Source organism: Vanellus vanellus (genome assembly GCF_965231255.1).
Source record: "Vanellus vanellus genome assembly, chromosome: 8".
Taxonomy (NCBI): domain Eukaryota; kingdom Metazoa; phylum Chordata; class Aves; order Charadriiformes; family Charadriidae; genus Vanellus; species Vanellus vanellus.
In genome coordinates this window covers 16,033,247-16,047,339 of record NC_138913.1, presented here as the reverse complement: position 1 = coordinate 16,047,339, position 14,093 = coordinate 16,033,247, and positions in this window count along the sequence as shown.

Genomic DNA, 14,093 nt, shown 5'->3' with positions numbered 1-14,093 from the left:
GAGTGATTTGCAAACACCATACCATGCTCAGATCAGGGAACCATTCCATGTAACCTCACTGATTTCCGGCTTTGTTTTATGATAGGCTACATAGTGAATTTCCACATGCGCTTTCAAATCAGACCCTAATGTAATCTCCATTTACAAGCTGGACTCCTTTCCTTTTTGAGTTTCTTACCAAAACCCAGCTTCTTGCCCAAGATTTAAAAGGGCTTTAGATTTCCCTATTGCAATTAGGGGGGGTTTAATTTTTTTTTTTCCACCACTCAAGAGTAAGCAGTGTCTTTGGACACCAGTTTTTCTTCATACCATCACTGTCATAGAATCACAGAATCATCTAGGTTGGAAAGGACCTTTAAGATCATCTACTCCAACCATCAACCTAACACTGCCAAAACCACCGCAAAACTATGTCCCTCAGCACCACGACTACCTGTCTTTTAAATACCTCCAGGGATGGTGATTCCACCAGTTCTCTGGGCATCATGTTCCAGTACTTGATAACCCTTTCAGTGAAGAAATTTTTCCAATCTAAACGTCCCCTGGCATAACTTGAGGCCATTTTCTCTTGTCCTATTGCTTAACTTTTGTCCTTTCGCTTGGGAGAAGAGACCGACCCCCACCTCTCTACAACCTCCTTTCAGGTGTTTGTAGAGAGCGATAAGGTCTCTCCTCAGCCTCCTTTTCTTCAGACTAAACAACCCCAGCTCCCTCAGATGCTCCTGACTTGTTCTCTAGACCCCTTACCAGCTTCGTTGCCCTTCTCTGGACTCACCCCAGAATCTCAATGTCTTGTAGTGAGGGGCCCAAAACTCAGCACAGTATTCGGTTAACACTCTTGTCAAACAGGAGTAACTCAAGCGACTGCAACAGTGCGACATTCACTAGCTTAATCAAGACAATCATTCGTCCTTTAGAAAATTGGATGGTTCAAGTCACCCTCTCACAATCTATTTTGAAATGATTGTTGAACATGACATATGCAACGTGAAGATACCTCTAGACCATGACAATAATAACTTTAAGAAAGACAAAAACTTCATGCAGGAATCCCAGTTGTCTCTCCTGAATGTTAGAGAAAAACATAAATAAAATGGATATTTATATGCACCACCATATTCTTTTATGGACCATACAAGAAAATGACCTTGTAAAATTATGTTCTTCCAACAACATCTAATACTTTGCACTATTCTTTGCACAGTTCAAATTGAAGACCAGCTAAAGTCCAGATGTCCCACAGATTTATTACCATCAGAGAACAGGGAGTGAACAAGGGCCATTGTTATGCCCTTCTACTACTGCACACAAATGCAGAAGGGCAGAAGAAGCAAGGGAAAAGCAGGACCATGGCTGAAATTCACCCAATGTTTTGGCTACCAGAACTGGCTGACTATAATAACAGAAAAATTTTTCATCCCCTGAAGTGGAGCAGCAAAGGGACAACTTCTTTGGGCTGCCAGGACACCTAGTAGGGCTTCTGCATTTTGAGACATGATTCCTTGAGGCAATATGACTGAAGGGATGTGGCTCCCTCCAGCGCAGGGTTCTGCTTAAATGCAACACTGAGCCCTGGAAAAAGATATTAACTCATTCCTCATTTGAGCTGCCAAACGTACCAGGAATACCTGGCAGCAGCTCCCTGCCATGCTGCCAACCATTCTAGGTACACAGCCGGCTATTTCAGCGATTTCAGAAGAACTCAGAGGATTTGCAGCACAGCAGCAACAGCAGCGGAGGAACAAAAACAGCATTTGATTTCTTTTCACAAATGTCTATCCCAGACTGGAGTTAAACCCATTCAGGCACAAAACTCCAGAATTAACTAATGTCCTGCATGGCCCAAATCCAGGCTCAAATGCCTCTCTATAAATCAGACAATTTAACAGCCAATACCAAGCAATTGCCTCTCCTATTCTCAGAATGTTTTACGTTCACGTCACAAGCAATCCTGCAAAGCCTTGATAGGAATATTCATTATTTATGGTCTGCCATAATTATATTGGGTACTTAGAGCTTAGCCTGCAGGAGGCACTGTCACGTGTGGAAAGTAGAACTTATCAATGCTAATGAACTTTTGCAGGGGATTTGGAAAAACTATGTTTTCTCTTAAAAACAAGAAATGCAAAATGGCAAGTTTAGTAAGAGCATCTGGTCTAGGGTAAAATTGGGGAAGGGTGCCGTCGGTTTTGAAACATGAGTTTTTACCCTCAAATTTTTCCCCTCCAACTAAGAACTGCAAGCCCCTCTTCTAGCTTCCACTTATATGGTGTCCATGCTCTCAGTTCTTTGCACAAACTTGCACAGACTGCACTGGCATTTCTTAATAGCAGTGAATTTAAGTAGAGGCGAGTGCCCACCTTCAGGCTGGAGCTAGCTACCACCCACTGGTAGCATATAAACAGCCTGCTTTTTAATGATAAAACAAACAAACAAAAAAGAAGTGATAAATCTGGATGGAGACATTTCTTCTCATTTTTACGAATGCAGTTTCAGTGAGCAAAAATCAGTAAAGCGGCTGGTATTCATACAAACAGCACCATTCCGATCGGTGTATATAGGGCCAGCGACATCTCTAGGATTATACAAATAACAAATGTTAAGGTCCAGCAGTGTAAAGAAGGCAGAGGGCTTCAGATGACGTGGTACCCTATGGCTGTGGTAGAAATGGTGCACGTCAAGAAACTGGCAATACCAGTAAGCTTTCAAATATAAACACTCAGCTTTGAACTGAATTAGTGAAGAGAGAGACAATAAAACAGACGCTCAGCAAAGGCTCTTCACAGAATGCCAGACAAAGTTTCAGCTTTTTTTTTTTTTTTTTTTTTTTTTAGTCTGCTAATTTGTGTTTATCAGCACAATGAAAGGTTGGGCATGGAAAGATACTCAGAACTTAAAAGCTAAAACTGGACTGTCTACATTTCATTCTGTTTTTATTAACCATCAGTGAGTATTCTGCACAGACATAGCCCGTGAAAGTAATAATAGAGAGAAATTAATTAGACGACTGTATTTCAATCATAGGGTTTTCTTGACATTTTATACCAAAGGAATGCAGCTCAAGCAGTTTGTAACTGACAGCAACGCCATGAAATTGCACTACAGCCTTGATAATTATCCTCTTCATTATTTTTATAATATATAAAGAGATAAAGTACAACATTCCCCTTTCATTTTATAATAGTATGCAGTATAACGGAAGCAGCTGAAGGAGGATGTTTGTCTTACAATGCTACAGTTTAAATCTAGTGACAGGCAAAGAAGTATCACGTTAATGATGCACAGAGAAGAGCACTACAAGCAGCCATCCTTTATATAATTACTCTATGCAAACTGTAAACATATGGGATAAATAATATATCCCAAACTTTTTTCCCTTCCTCTCTTTCCTTAATATTCAAGAAATGTCAATAAAATTCACTAGAAGGAAAAATATATTAATGTCATTTACATAAATTTCCTTCTTTGTCAAAAGCTAGTGTCATCAAAGCTTATAAAAAGATTGATGTCACAGAGAGGGCCGGTCATTTCTTTTATACAGCAGTACCAAGCACTTCTGCGCTATACAAGCCCAGAAAATTAATAGAAGAGGGAAGAGTCCTTTTGGCTCCAGATGGAGACATGAAAGGAGTAAAGATCTTATCAGGTATTATGGATAATTTTAATTACAGGGAATAGCAGTAAGGGAGTAACAATTCCATAGTTTGGCAAACTATTTTGGGCAATATTCAGAAAACGTAGGTAGGGAAGTCTCAGCTTGACAAACATGTACAAGGAGATGAGAAGTTACCGTTTCCCCATCTACCTCAGGGTCAGCTCAACTTGGTATATGAACAACAGAAGTCAGCTCCAGATGGCTGCAAAAGAAGTCAGTCTGTTACCTTAGTAAAGCAGAGTTTGAAATGAGGATAACTTCAGGAACAGCAACTTTGCAGGTAGTTTCAGCAGAAGCTGCCAAATTAAGCCTGTAGAGATATGAAGCACTTAAAGCAGCTGTGGAGAACAGTAATCTCCTGTCTCTGAGCACGAAGTCAGGATATTGTCTTGGTGCGACCCCTATAAAAGGTAAAATTTATTTAGTCTAGGCAACATCAGCTTTTTAATCTGAATTAGTTTATCCTAATAACATGATGATACATGCTTTCTTCTGTAGATTGCCTGGCTCCAGCAGAGGAGCCAGATTTTTAATTTACCAACATACCTTTAGAATGTCTTTCTTCAGTCATTGTAAGTAACACCCAAAAAGGAAGATGGCTTGTACGTAAACTGAAAATCCATAAGTAACTTTATCATTTTTTCATATAACAAGAGTAATGTGAGACCACGATATCATGAATCTAAATAGGAGTGTTGCAGCCACGGAATGCAGACTCGTGTCATATTTGCCACAGTATAAGAACATTAACTTCAGGGTGCCTGACTGAGGCTCATTTTTTATTGTCCTTATGACATACATGTATGTTTTTCCTCTATGCCACTTATAATATCAGTCAGCTTCCCAGAAGCTTTGCCATATTCAAGCTTTAAACGGATCTGTTAAAACTTTGCAGGAAAAAAGCACCAGAAATATTTGGCTGTTTGCCCAGGTATCGTAACGAAGGATAAAACGTATCTTTCTGCATTTTCAAAGCCATGTATTCCTTTAAATATACCTGACAGCTCTAAGTGTTTTAGCAACACATATACTTATGCAATGAGTTTTGGGTAAATCCGCAACTTCAGCCATTCACCCACCAGCGCCTGTGTTACACAGCCCAGCTGACCCTGTAGTTTCCTGGAAACATGGACCTTTTGGGCCACGTCCGCTCTGCCTTGCTTGCCTCTACAGCACAGGAATACAGAACATGGGGTAGGCAGGTTGGCCCTGCAAAACATATACCATACATCTCATCTGTGCATCCGCAGCACTGCCAATGTATTCTCTGCATATACCCCACGTGCACGACAGGTCTGATGCCTCCTCATTGCACGTGATGTAGGGGCAGTCCACGTGTGTGCTGCGAGTACAGGATTGTCAGATCTCCTACGTACAGCGATCAGCTCCATGTTAATGGCACATCTCAGACACAATGAACCACTGCAATCTTTGCAAGTGACAGTGGAAGACAGTCTTTAAATGTAGCTAAAGTCCACCTTATCACTCGGGGAATATACTTTTCTGTTCTAAAGCACACTATGGTTATTCAAGAATATTCTATGCAGTCACGTATATACCCCAGGCAGTTATTTTCGTTGTTTTTCAATGGATCGGATCAGACTATGGTATTTTAAGGCATACAAAGAATAAGGCAATACTGGCTTTTGATCCTGAAGAACAAAAGGCGTGCATTAACCTATGTGCAAAGACAGGAGAGCTGACAAAATGGGGGGGGGGGGGAGGGGAGGGGAGGAGAAGGGGAAAGAAGCTGTCAGATCTTTGAAGTAATCCAAGGTCAAAAGTTTCCTCTTAAGACTATATGAGCAATGCGAACATACCCTACCCAGGAAGCCACCTCACAAGGTAAACATTTTCAGAAGACAAGTCCTTGGAACTCCTCATAGTGTCAAAGGTTGAAATGAGCAAAGTGGCAGCTGGTTTAAGGCATCTCTCCTTTGAAATGTCCAAACTTCCTTAATTTTCCGAGACATTTTGCAGATAATGCCAACAAAAGCCCCCTTGGTATACACAAAAAGAGCCTGCGCGCTTTGACTAAATAAAGGTGTTCAAATCAATCCTCAAGGAAACGAAAAACTAACACAAAACACCACCACCGCCAACACCACCATGCCCCCAGAAAAGGTCAGATACTTCTAATAAATTAGTGTGACTTGAGTATCCAAAAATCTGAGCTATCAAAATTGCCCATTAGAACAGAATCGGAGAGTGCTTTAGAAATAGCTGGAGCATTGAAGACCTTTCCACCCATCAGGTGTTCATTACTTGCCTCAGCTGAATTGCCAGAACAGCTTCCATGAACTTGCCAGTGCTGAGCCTGCTCACATCAGTCTCCAAGCAGTTCATGCTGAGAGGCTGAGTTTGCACTGAAGCTGACAGCGGGTGCTCACACAAAGCCTTTCAGTAATTTAGCCAAGGGTTAACGATGGTTACCTGAAAGTATCCGAGATATCCTCCTGTTGAATCTTGTCGCCTTTATGTATAAACTTAAGAAAATTCAGACTTAGGGGAACAACAGTATAACACCGCTTCCCGACAGTTGTCACTTACACATACATCATTTTTCATTTGCTCCAACCAAAGTTATTATTTTCATTCCTAATTCAATAGGATATTAAGTACATGAAAAGTTTTAAGCACACAGATAGGACCATTAAATTAGGCCTATTCACACAGGTAATACAGCTGCACGCTGACTTAAGTACCTAAAAGAGTACCTACAAGTAGAAAAGAAACAAAGAGAGGAAGTTTCTAAAAATGAGAGCTTGAGGGGACAATAAAGCATACAGCAGATACACTATCAGATTTCTTCATACGGAGGCACTGCTGCAACAGTGTTGTTTCTTCAAAGAGGTAGCCCCTCAACAACATAAAAATATACAGATTTTCAAACACAGTGAAATATTTTCTAATATGAACATCCTAAAAAGGGGAAATCAATAAATGGCATGAAAAACTTCAAAGACGGACCTCCTGTCAATGACAGAGGTTCTTCAGCGATGTAAAGTCTTTGAAGAAGGACTCCCAGCGCTGGGAAACCTTTGAAGTGACAGAAAGCAGACATTTATAATTACAGAAAGGTGCGGTGTCCAGCAGAGATAGTAAAAAGATATAACTGGGGCATGTGTGGGGGAGGTTGAGCGGTGGCTTGGGCCCTGAGTGACCCCGTTCACTTGAAGCCTAAAAGCCTGCAAGGTCAACTCTATATCCATATGAAAGGGACAATTTGTGAAATGGACGTGTGGGTAGGGCTTAGAAACCAAATTACTGAAGCTTTCACACTTCTAGCGTATGTTTATTAAACAAGGCATCTCTCTCTTTTCTCACTACCCCCAGATTCCAGCACACACACAACCACACAGCCCGTTTTCACTTTGCAGCCTATGGTTCCCCTGAGGGGATAGCTGGGCTCGTTATGTCCATTGACTCAGAAGCTGGCTTGTATTATGAAACAGGGTAGTCCAGCTTTACAGATATTTATTTATATGTTTTTCCCGAGTATATCACTCCGTCCTGAAATTCGTACTTCCCTTTTCTCCCCTGCTCCCTGGCTCTTTTTTGCTAAAGTGGTACAGAAATCCAGAGAAGTGAAAAATTATAGTCTGAAAGAAAACTGTGAACTGTCTGGATTCTGGAGTTCTTTGAATTCTTGGCTACTTGAAAGGAAAAATGTGAAAGTTTAATTTGCAAGGATAGATTTTTGGTTTCCTCTCAGACTACAAGGTAAGGCTCTGCTGTGTTTTTGGAGCAGAGCAGGGTCTGGCCATGCTCTGAGCAGTCTGAAAGCAGAAGTCATTTGAGCACGGTATTGAGCCCGCGCTAGCATGCCCAGCTGAGAGACAAAGTTAACAGCTCACACTTGTCCCTACCTTTCACATCTCCACAGTTCCTGGTTGTCCTAAAGCACAGGCCCAGGTCTTTTGCTTCTGCCCCAAAGCTTACATAGCTACATCCGAAATATTCATTTTTAGCTTCTTCCCTGTCTGTGACATGCTAGAAATATCACATTTATACAAAAACATCAGCATCTGATGCCACCCAAGATTTTCCAGGAGGCTGAAATGAAAGGCAAGCAAGCAAATCAACAGATGCTGCTGCCTCCTTTGAACTCACTTGTTCTTTCATGTATAGCTGGACCAGGATCTGGAAGCAGGACTGCTCACGGTGGGCTGAAAGGGGTCCTCCAGTCAAGAGGTCTGTATTCTTCTGCCCTGGTGTGAGAAGGGCACTAGAGCATCCTGTTCCTCAATGGCCTATGGCTCTACCTGTGAGCCTCAAATCCATACAGTCCCTAGGCAGGAAGAAAATGAACGACCAAAAGGCAAAACCCAGCTCCTTTTTCCTTGTGCTTCCCTGCAGGCTTGCATAGCTAAGTACTTCCAAGCAAAGGTTGGTAGAAGATGGCATCCTTTTAACATCGAAATAAACGCATGGACAATGATGCTTGGTAACTTTTACACGGCACGTGGCAGATCTCAAATCCAGTGATCAACCCAGCTTATGAATGGGAAAACTGAGGTCCTGGACAGAAATTCAGGCTGGCTCTGTAGAAAAGCTTAAAGTCTCAGCACAAAAATACCAAAATTTATTACTGCAGGAACTTCAGAGTAGACAGCATTGAGTCTATTTTTTGTCTTTAGATAACCTTCAGTCCTAGGTTAAGGTCAGAACTAGAGAAAATAATACCAAAGTCCAACGCAGTCTTTAGAGAATTGCTGAAGCTTATTTTGTTGAACTCTTCTTTTGCTGGCCAGACAGCAACCATGTAATTAGGATAACTATGCAATAGTGTTTTTAAGGGAGTGCTATAGAGAAAAACTCAAACTACAGTGCACATAAAAGCACTGTATTTGTTTTCTCATGCATCAACAATTTAGTTTTTCTTCTGTTCAGGAGACTGGCCTGGAGGGAATAAGGGAAAAGAAATCATGAAGATTATTACCTTTTTATAACTATCTTTCTAAAAGTTATGGCATTGGCTACATGAGGTGCGTAGTAAAAAGGAAAAAAAAAATCCTAAATACAAATGGAGAGACCGTATGGAAACTCAGAAGCAATTAACATGCAGACAAAATTTTTAAGAGTAGTGATGAAATTAAGTATTGTTGCCAGAAGATGTTTACTACTTAAAATATCTTTCAGGTCTTTCAAAATATTGCTTGGAGGATTTGGCATGACAAAGAAAGCAGATGTCAGATAACACATAACACATCAAGAAAACAATAATATATTCTGAGCTTCAGAGTCCTGCTGGTGATATGGGACAAAATATGCCTGGGCAATCTGAAATAGCTTTTAAATAAAACAAAACCAAACTAAATTTAGATGATATTTTTGAAGTGCCTACACATCATGTAAATTTTGTGCTACAAAAAGTTAGGGAACAGACAGGACGAACTCAGCAAAAACTGAGATTACCCTAAATGCATTAGATCAGTGGAAATTGTTTTCCTATGTGTAGTATTCGGTAGCTGCGTAATATGCCCTGGTAAGATTCAGAAGTATGGTACACGGTGCTGTTTATACCACAGCTGTTTAAAGCTAACACTTCCATAAAATAAGCACCCTAAATCCACAGCTGGACATAATTACAGAAAGGAGGGTGCAGATGTAAAGACCTTTCCAAAGTGAGCAGCACGGATACCTTCCTCATGGCTGCTGCATGATAATCCTTTTGCATGCTTAGCAATATCACGTTCAGTGTGTTCTGGCACGCGATATGACATGTAAAGACCTGCACCCATTAAGATACCTGTCTTTTCTCCTATTCGTCACTGTTACCTTAGGAGACACATACCAGTTGTTCCTCACCCTCAGATCCTGGATTCTAGGCTATCTCTGTAGTCAGTTCAGCAGAGCACAGACTACTAAGAGCAGTGGCTTTGCCCCTGGGTGGAATGAGGACATGCTCTCTGCTGATGAATTGAATTGCCGCAGTACACCTTGGACAACAGCACCAGACCAGTGATCATTGTACCATCATAACCATTTGGGTAATGCCTCACTTACAAATGAGACCAGAGGAAAACAAAATTATGTTTACTGCACTAATTACACCACAGGGACATCCTCATGACATAGTAAGAAAGGGATCTAAGTGACCATCCATAGAGGAACGAGTAGTGAGGCCTTAAAGAGGACCAAAACACCCTGAATTTAATAACATAAAATAAATCATGAGCAGACAGTACTATGGTTTAGAAGAGGGAGGTTAGAATACCAGTACCAGTGTTTCTGGTAATTGGAAAGACTTCAGGGCTTATTTTAGGGGCAGACAACCGCTGTCGCTTTTCTTACAGGTAATAGGAACTTGAACAACAGGTTCGGTTGGCAGATAGTATGGGCTACCTTATTCATGCATTTAAAAGAAAAAAAAAAAAAAGTCCATTTGGCCATAGTCTAAGGATCAAAAGAAAGAGTAGAACAGAATGACCCAAAGTTATATGCTTTGTTGATATTCCAGGTTTTTAATGTAGATGATAATAAGTTCAGTGAGTTTGCCAAGATGTCATCTTTGTCATATTCCTTTTTGCTGTTCTTTCCTTATATTTTGCCTGAGAACACAAGAATCAGATTTATGAAAAATGTATGCTGTTGTCAAGTACATACAAGTAATTTCTGTGAAGTGTTAACTAAGAAGGACTTATCTGCCAAAATTTAAGTATATGTTTGTTTTTAAGCACTTTTTATTTTCATTCTTCTGTGGGAATCATCAAAATATGATAATGTATGGTTTAAATTCTAAACTTCAAATATCATAAAATAACCTGAGACAGGACTAATGCTGAGAACTCAGTAATTTTTCTTATACCCATTGGATTTCAGGCACCTCTCAAGCTCCCAAATGCCTTTTAGATCCTAGAGATGTCTCACAAAAAAACCCCACCAACAACCAACCAAAACCAAAACAACAGACTTAATTTTTTTTTTTTTTTTTAAATATCAATCAGAATACATTGCTTACTTCATTAAATAGTGTCTTCCACATACAGGTGCTGCACATAGTGAAAACTGGAAATGCTGTATTAACGCTGATAGCATAAGCCTATAAAAAACAGACATTGTGAAAATTCTCCAAAACAGATTCAACCATTGTATTCAATTCTGTCAGGTAACATCTAAATACAGTTTCCACGATATGTTGATTTTTTTTTAATACCAATAAAAAGGGCACTGATCAGACCTCTAGTATTCTTTATGCAGTAAACTGCAAACAAGAGATACTCCCCTGCTCTTATTAGTGTACTATATTACAGCGTTATCCTGCAAATGTGATGCATGTGTGAAAAGTCAGTAATTGTGAAACTAATTTTATCAATGTTAGTAGGATTAAATCTACTTTTGAATATTAACTGCTTAGCAGGATTGACCTGATACATGAAATATAACAGCAAGGAGAGGATAAAAGCCACCACAGAACAGAAAATGTTAATCAGTTTAGTTGCATCTTTCTTAGGACTTTCGCTGTTTCTGTCTATAGTCTGTGTGTCCTTTGTGAAAGACAACCGAGTATTTGAAATGAAAAGCTGTGCAGAAGAGTAAGACTTCAAAGATCACAGTATCGAGATTCAGCTATTTAGCAGTGAAAAGGCAGCAAAATAAAAGCTTCACACTTGTACAAGAAACTCTGGGCAAGGAGCTAAACACAAGTTGATTAGTGGTTGGGGTACGGACTATGTTAGGCTTTAGAGAAAATACGTTTGAGGCTTGTCTCCAGCACATGGATTTTTGCACATACCTTCAGTAGGTTACTTAGGGTGCAGTTCCACTGCCTAAACATGGCTCTGTCTCCAGCACACGGAGGTGGCAGATGTGATATAAGACATACAGATGTCAGAACTTTCTGGAATAGCAGCTTGAGGTCAGCAGAACACAGTAAGGCTTCTTAAATAGCACTCGACTTCTATACGGAGGCAACTGAACGCTCCTGCACCCCATGGTACATGAGGACCCAGCTCTGAAGCACAACCCAGAAAACCTCTTCCAGTCCCTGTAAGCACTGATGTGTTTTGTTTGCACGTCTCCTAGGAACACCTTAAAACTTGCCCCTTAACCCTGGGCAGGTGAGTGCTTTGACTTAGGATCCACAGATTAGAGGATGCACTACAGGACCAATCCAACGTGCAACTGTACATAAGCAAATCTCACTAAACACAGCAGCAGCTAAAAGTTCCCCCAAATACTTGGGGAATGAGGCTCACTGTCAGTCTCATTTCCTTAAGATGACACATCAGCAGCCACTGTGTTTATACAGGGTCTGGAGGATAGTAACATTGCCTTCTGCAGTAAAGCAATGCCCAGTGAAGTACCCTAGCCACCGGGATTGTTTAGAATTAAGTGATTATCCACCCAAAGATGTCCAAGTCTTCTTATGTGCTTTTATGGAAAGTACAGGGGCCAGGGATCTTAGTCTCTAGTGATGCCTGACCTCCAGGTCACCTAATGCTGCGCTGCTCCCTGGGCTCCACTGATCAGCCAGACTTGCTGCACCCTGGCTGCAGGGTCACCCTTCCCTCCAAAACCCGGGTGTAGCCACTGCATGACAAAAGCCTGAATCCCGCATCACGCACGAGTCAGATCACAACCGAGGTATGCACTTAGGTCCCACAGATCAGATAACTTCTTACGGTCATACTGTGTCTCGGCAATGGCGATGACTGCCCTTCCTCAGGCATGTTGGGGTGGGTACAGACCCTAACAATTAAGGAGGTTTTAGCTATGTGATGAGAAGGGCTGTCTATGACTCAAGGCAAAATGAATTCCATTCCCACAGCTGCTAAATGACAAAGACTTCAGAGACACCACTCCTTCACTTTGAAGGATAGCAGGACACAGAACAGGAGGGGAAGAGGTGAGCCTCATCCTAAAGGAAGGATGGCTACTTAGAATCTCCCCTCTGCTATTTTTTTTCTAAAGGGAAACCACGTGGTCCAAAAAGCCACAGGGAAAAAGGAAAGCAACAAGGGACCAGAAGATTGTTCGTACTTCTGTATGCTTTAGATTCCTTGCCAATAACAGGGATTTGTTATGTTGCAGGAAAACTGACCATCTAGCTGGAGCCCTCCTGCAGAAATCAAGGCCTGAAGCGTGTAGGTCTTTGACCTTACCTTATTTTCAAGGGCATTTTTCTTAGCTCTTTTGCAAACTTTGTTATCTCAACTTCAGTGGCAGTATCACTCTAAAATCCAAAGCACAAAATTCAGATATCTCCTAGACTGTTTGCTTTCTTTTGTATTCTTCTATCCATATTGTAATACAATATACACAGAGACTAACTTTTAGAGGGTTTGGAATTAATCTGTCAAATTGTTATTGTTTGGAGAGCATGCATTTTTCTAAGAATCACCTACCTCTCGTATTTTAAACTATGCACAGTATGGTGGGTTAGATAACATCAAAGGAAGCAGATCTTTTTCCGTAATATATCGTATTCCGTAAATCAGCTTGAAAGGTATTTTTCTGCTCATTTTGATTTTTATGCTTTCTTTTTCCTGCTGCTAGATGTAAAACTGACAAAGTAAAACTGACAATAAGCTGCAGAGAGATGCAAGCTTCCTCGTACAGAAGAGTAAACATTTCTCCTAACAGATGGAGTAATTTTCACTTTTATTATCATTAACAAACTTCAAAACTCTGTGCAAGTGGAGGAGCCAACAAGCTAGCAGGGCATTCCTGGATGCTGCTTTACTGCTCTATTTTTACAGATACTTGTATATTATCTTTAGGAGACCAGGTAAGTTAAGACAGCATCAGCTACACATATCGGCATCCTCAGGGCCTGCAGGCCAATACTTTGAGCAGGACTGCAGCAACTGGGCTGTGAAGGATAAGACAGACTACTCTCTTTGAGTCACTAAACTGTTACTACTCAAAAGCCAGCATTTTCCGCCCCACAACAATATTGTACTGCAGTTATTGCCTGCTCTGGAGCACAAACCAGCTGCATTTTCTATGTAGAAACCAGACAACATTAAGAAAGCAAATATATAGGTTGAAAATGGGACAGTAATGCAAATAACTGCTGAGGTGGAGTGAGGAAATGTTTGGGGGGGAGACCTGATGCCCGAGTTGACAAAGCTGCGCAGCTAAACTTTATTTGCAATGAAGGACAAGCACCAAAATGTCCACAGCATCAATTCTTCTTTGTCCCAGCCTTTATGAATCTTCCCCATGTAAACCATCCCTCCCCTTTTCACAGCATAGTCAAAGAGAAGGTTGTTATTCTCAGCCCGCATTCTACTGCTAGCAATGCATATGCTATCGAAAGCAGCATCGCAGTGATGAAATCATTCTTTCAATTAGGAAAATTACTGCAAATAATTCTTTGGCTGTCCAGTCTTTTTCTGTCTACAATATGTTTTGGTTTTGTTTTTTTTTTTTTTCTACCATATAAAGTCATCTAGCATTTGGAGGTGCTTTACATACATTATTTGTGAGA